General features: G+C 39.4%; 1 protein-coding gene across 1 annotated transcript in view; it reads left to right on the top strand.

Annotated features, from left to right (window-relative positions):
• Positions 1-6,051, top strand: part of naa60 (N-alpha-acetyltransferase 60, NatF catalytic subunit) — a 17,553-nt gene that overhangs the window by 4,623 nt on the left and 6,879 nt on the right. The gene's annotated exons all lie outside the window — the stretch shown is intronic.

The following is a 6,051-nucleotide window of genomic DNA, read 5'->3' as shown; positions in this document are numbered from 1 at the left end:
TCCATATAAACAGCATTGCAGCGGATGTGAGGACATAAGTGCCGGTGCATCCTAGAGGAGCTAACAGCTAACAGACGCTATAGCCCCGACTAGCACTGGGGGGGAGGGGGTTCAAGAAAGAAGGGAAAGGAGCCAAAAGGGCAAACGGGTGTGGAGGGTGAACACAGGCCTGGGGAATAGAGGAACCACGCGGGGGGGGAGGTCCGGAAGAAGGGGCACCAAGGGGTTCACAGCAACAACAAAAAACTGCGTCGGGAAATAGGTGCTTAAAACTGCGGTGCAGTGGGGGTTTTCCCGTTCTTTTGCATGCAAATCAACTACTGAGCCTTCTCAAACCCGCGGCAGGTGTGTGTGCAGGGAGTTAGCAAACACTTTCCAGGGCATGGGTCAGTCACAAGGAGCAGTGACAACAACAAAATGTGGATTTGAATGCTTTGTGAACAAAAATGCTTATCATCTATTACAGTATCCATATCTACATGTCTTATCTTGGGACCCGCTCGGAAGGTCTTCAGTTGGGAACCACTGCTTTGCTGTATATGATACAGCAACAGCAACACAAGAAAATGCAAAGTTAAAATATAAGCGTGAAAGTTCATTACCTAAGAAACAGTAATTTGACAAAGAAAAACAAACTTCCAACTAAAGCCCCCAACTATTTTTCTCCAGAGCTTGTTGTTAAGAGTGACATCTGAGCGAGTGCACTCACCACTAGAATGGACGTGTTTTAGTGACATAGGACATCATGTGTCCAGGTAAAGTCGAACTGCACTAATATTTGTGTGACTGGAAATGGTCAATGATGGAAGGAGTAGGCCTACATGTCATTTTAAACAGAGTATGGAGTATTGACTGTCTGTCAAATCGTGTCGGGAGACGATCCTTATGCTTTTTTGGTCTAAAGGGAACAAATATTTAAAATGTGTATTTGAGTGCTTTTTTATTGGCCTGAAAATTTACTGGGAATTCCCAGCATTAAGATTTGGCAAAAAGTACACTTAATTTTGGTGCCATCCATTAAACATCCGAAAATCTTTTAGCATATTGCAATTTCAAGTGTGAGAGAACATGACTCCCTTCAAATTGTGATGTATTTTACCCACTGCAGCATTAAGATGTTTCTCAAACATTAGAAAGACTTACCCGAAAGGTAACCAGCAGATGTGATGATTGTGGCGTTACTGAAACATTAGAAGATTATATTGTGCTGTAATGAATGAAACCAGTGAGGGTGGCACAGCATCTTCTAGGACCTTCTAACTGTCTATGATAGGACATGTGAGTAGATTTTTTTAACGTCCTAGTAGTCGTCCACACTTCAGCCCAGTAGGTGGCGAAACCGGCTAATTACCAAAAGAAAAAACGCTCAAGACTGCCGCCATTCGCGTAGCAGCCAAAACAGGAAGAAAACATCCAGCTGCTCATTAGCTATAAGCGATAAGCAGGGAGACCTTAGCAGCCTGTGTAGCATTGACACAGTAAGAAAACGGCCTGTGGAGTCGAGAATACACTGGTGTTTTACCAGGATGTGTCCGGATAGTGACTGTATCGACAGACACTCAGGGAATATATTCTCCTCGACTTTCTCTGGTCCGAGTGTTAAAACAAGGTACGTTAGCTTAGCAGTAAGACGTAGCTTGCGGTAACTATGTTAGCCTTTGCTAATGAGCAGGCAGTTTTTTACTTGATAGAGCTACTTTACCTGGCCTATTGTATTGTCATCTATGAGTATTATTTATCATTTTTAACAGTACGCTTTAATGTTGTTGACATATGATAACATATATAAGCAGTGGCAGCCCGGGGTCACCGACCGAGTATAAGCAGACAAGCAGACATTTCTGTTACGTTTACAAGAGTGGTAACGTAAATGAAGGACTCTTATTGCTTTTGTGCAAACAATTAATGTAGTTAACTAGTCAGCAAAAACACAATGATGCGTGTTGATATGGATGTTTTTTCTTTTCTTTTATAGCAGAAAAAATAATATAGTATACAGGATCAACAAGTATACAGAACAGTATACAAGTATATAAAGACAGACATATGAATAACATGGCTAGGGGTAGCCTATATTATGTAAGGATATTTAGAGAGGCCCTATGTTGAAAGTTTTCAAAGCCATTTTGTTATAAGATTTAGAAATTAAATGTATATAATGTTTAAACTCATGAAGGAAAAATACAATGTTTATTTGACTTCTAACAAACACAATACCACATTAATGCAAAATCTTAACTATAAATTTTAAATTAAAAAAATAAAATATGGTCAAGATGATGGGCTGAAGTTTTGCCAGAATTTTCTAATGGTGACAATGCCAAAAGAGGTGCAAAACAGTTTCTGGTTGGTGTTCACAGTAGAACGTCTTATTTCAATGTTACCATGCAGTTAACAGGGAAATCTGACAATTATCTAAACCCGGGGTTCCCAACGTTTTTTAAGCCAGGACCCCTTAACTGAAAAAGAGATGAAGCAGGGACCCCCATCTACCTACAATATTTTGTAATAAATGAAGTTGCAGTTATAAACTGGTCCTACAATAACATTCAGTGGCCTTAAGCCTTTATACATACCGTTTTGGCATAGAATACTAAGCTATTAAAATAGCCTAATAATTGTTGCCATGATTTATAAATCATACATGTGCACAGGGAATTGCTTGATAAACTGTATCGGTGGATGGCCTGTGACTACCTTACCTAAGGGCCTGTAAAAGCGGTTTTTTTCTTCTTGCGATGTTAGAACATTTAATGAATGTTTTTACGCACTATAATTCTAGATCCTGCAGTCTACTGTTACATGCTCTTCAATGCTACACAGAAGGGGAGGAGTGTGGGTTGACTTAAGTGTTTAAGTTTGCTCGCACACTGCCCTTTGTACCATCCTTCCGGAGTGCCTTTATTCATACATGTTAACTACCCTGGACTGGACTGATTGGCACTGTTTGACTCCCTTACTGACTATATTAGTCCTGTCCATTTTGCCAGCTTGCCTGTATGGTCAATACACCACGCTTTGTTTTTCTCGTATGGACAGTTTTCAACTTTAACTTTTCTTCAGGTCTTTAGTAGTATCTATGTATAATAATAATAATAATAATAATAATATAATAATAATAATGCTTATTCTATTTTTGATATATTGTGTTGTCTGTTGTACTTGAATAGATATGATTGCACTGACAGTCTCTTGCACTATGATACCATTGCACCTTTCTGCTTCTTTCCACACCGCTCCTTTAAACATGCTAAAATCAAACTTTACTGTAAGGGTACACTATTGATATTTCTTTGCATTTTTATAGTATGGTGCTCCCCAGGTCTCTTCAGGGTAAATCCAGACAGCTAGTTAGACATCTGTCCAATCTGAGTTTTCTGTTACACACTAAAACAAACGTACATATGTCCCACAGAACCAAGTTCCCTCCAAAAGCTTTTTGAGTGTTATTCATTTATGATCTCCCTAGCTTTTCCAACATTTCAGACACTGTATGGTAATAATAATCAAATGATATGAAAAAGAGATGCAAACTACCACAAAGGGACACAAACTGACCACGAGACACCAATGATCAGGGACCCAAAACAACCCCAAGAACCAAATGACCAAAAGGAGACATAACACGACTACACAAAGATACCCCACAAAAAAAACCCCAAAGAGACAAAACCCCCCAAAATGTTAGGGATTGGATCTGAAAAAAGTGTTTTTAATTTTTGCTATTGGGCACTTTTTTGGCGCATTTCCCATTCGTCAGCTTTGCGCTTTAGACTTAATAGCACGGGAAACCCTGGAATTATATTGTTAATCACAATTATTTTAAGACAATTAATTGTACAGCAAAGTTGGGAATTGTTCCAGCTCTAAGTTTGACTCCACATGATGTGTTGTTGATGCTAAGGTCAGCCTGTGTGTTGCTAAGGAAAACCTGTGTGTCCTCTCTGTTGTCCCTGCAGGTGTGAATGAGTGACGTGGTGCCCCCACAGCTCTCAGTGAAGTCCCTCTCCGCTTCCTCTGCCACGATGACATAGACAATGTCAAGCTGCTCTGTGGTATTGGTTCCCAATCGATAAGTGTTCCACCATTGGTACACTGAATGTGATTAAGTATTTTACTCAAGTATTGTACTTAGGGGAACTGCTGTTTTTTTCAACCTGGACACTTGATATTATCTGACATGTCCGAATATTAATCTGAGCATGTCAGCGGAAAAACAAGCACTTTTGTGAAGATAATACAAGCTGGACAGTTTGCCCTATTAACTTACATCCTAGCTTGTTTCGCCGCTGCCGACTGCAGCATCTCGCTTATACTGGACCAATTTGAAAGAGTGTTGTTCCCAGATCAGTCACTTAGACACAAATCATAGGAAAATAGGTTAGATTGAAAAAAAACGGTGACCCTAGTTACCCTTTTAGTACAAATTTGTGCTGCTTGTACTTTACTTGAGTCTTTTCTTTTCATGTCACTCTCATTCACTGCACTACATTCCGAGAGAAATATTGTACTTTTTTACTCTACTACATTCATCTGACACATTTAGTTACTTTACAAATTAAGACTTTTGCCACACAAACACAGGTAGTTTATGAAATATAATGTTTTAATATAAATGAAACTACCCAACAATATAAGGCCTATAACTCCAGCTGAATAATTAACCTATTAAACACTAAGTTGATTAACAGAACAGTTTGAGTCATTTCCAGTTTCTAATACTGTATGAGAATTGTTCTGCATTTAGTACTTTAACCTTTTTAGTACTTTTGAGCACATTTTCCGTTGATACTTACATACTTTTAATAAGTAAAACACTAATGCTGTACCGCTAAAAGGGATTTGAAATTGGATATATTGTGATTTTTTTTATTATTTTTTAATCAAATCTTTCCCTTCATTTCTTTTCTTATATTTTTCCCAAATCCTTACCTAAATATTTTGGTTTTATGGTACCACTGACAATGACTACATTATATCTGTTTCCAGTAAAACAGAGCAAAAGCAGAAATACATGTTATGTTCTCTTTATGTGAACTATAATAAAATATAATGAATAATGTCAGACTGACAGGTCTGACAAAATTGCAATACTCAATACTCAAATCGCAATTTTCTAGAGTCATAATAATGAAATTGCAATACAAATCAAATCGGCACCCATGTTCGTAAAGAATCAAATCGGGACAAGTATATGGTCCCGCTAGGGCTGCACAATTATGGCCAAAATGATAATCACGATTATTTGATCAAAATTTTGATCGCGGTTATCTCCACATTATTTGTTGATTTTAACCAAAACAAATTTTATTGTCACTAGGCTGTTTATAACTGCGAGAGTGATGTGATGGACGCTACTCACAGAGATCATTATGAACGGGTCCAGCACGGGTCGAAGGGCGGATACACACGGCGTGTGTATGAAACGTCTGTATCTTCACTGCGCTGCATTTTTATGAACTATGATATTCTGGCCATGGTCACATCCTGGCCCAGGTCCAGTCCAGCAGGCTCCGTCTCACACGCTGTTACTCTACCAACTGAAGTTAGTTGCATTCAGTACTTCTTCTGTTTTCTTCGCCGTGGCGGCCGCGATACCAGAGTTACCGCGGAAACACTGGTACAAATACAGGTTTGCCCTCATACTTACACATATACCTTGTGTTAATAAAAAATAACTGTAGACAAATGTCAGAAGTGTGGACCGGCGGCCGCTGTGTGGCGGGGAGGGGAGTAGAAGAGAGAGAGTAGAAGATCCAACACATGCACGCTTTACAGACTAAATGGGCATGTAACCGCAAATTAAACCATATCCATAAAAACCATTGCAGCGGATGTGAGGACATAAGTGCCGGTGCATCCTGAGGAGCTAACAGCTAACAGACGCTTAGCCCCGACTCACTGGTCACTGTTGTGGTCTAAAAACAATACACGGGACAAGGTGTTGCGTTTCTGGCAAACTGGTAAACCTTGAACCGACGTATAACCGACTGCTATCTGTTGAGTTTCCTCCCGTTACTCTTTCCCTGGGACTGTCTACATCTGGACGCT

This window comes from Etheostoma spectabile, chromosome 15 (genome assembly GCF_008692095.1).
Source record: "Etheostoma spectabile isolate EspeVRDwgs_2016 chromosome 15, UIUC_Espe_1.0, whole genome shotgun sequence".
NCBI lineage: Eukaryota > Metazoa > Chordata > Actinopteri > Perciformes > Percidae > Etheostoma > Etheostoma spectabile.
Note: the sequence above shows the minus strand (reverse complement) of the source record. Positions and strands in the feature narration are given on the sequence as shown.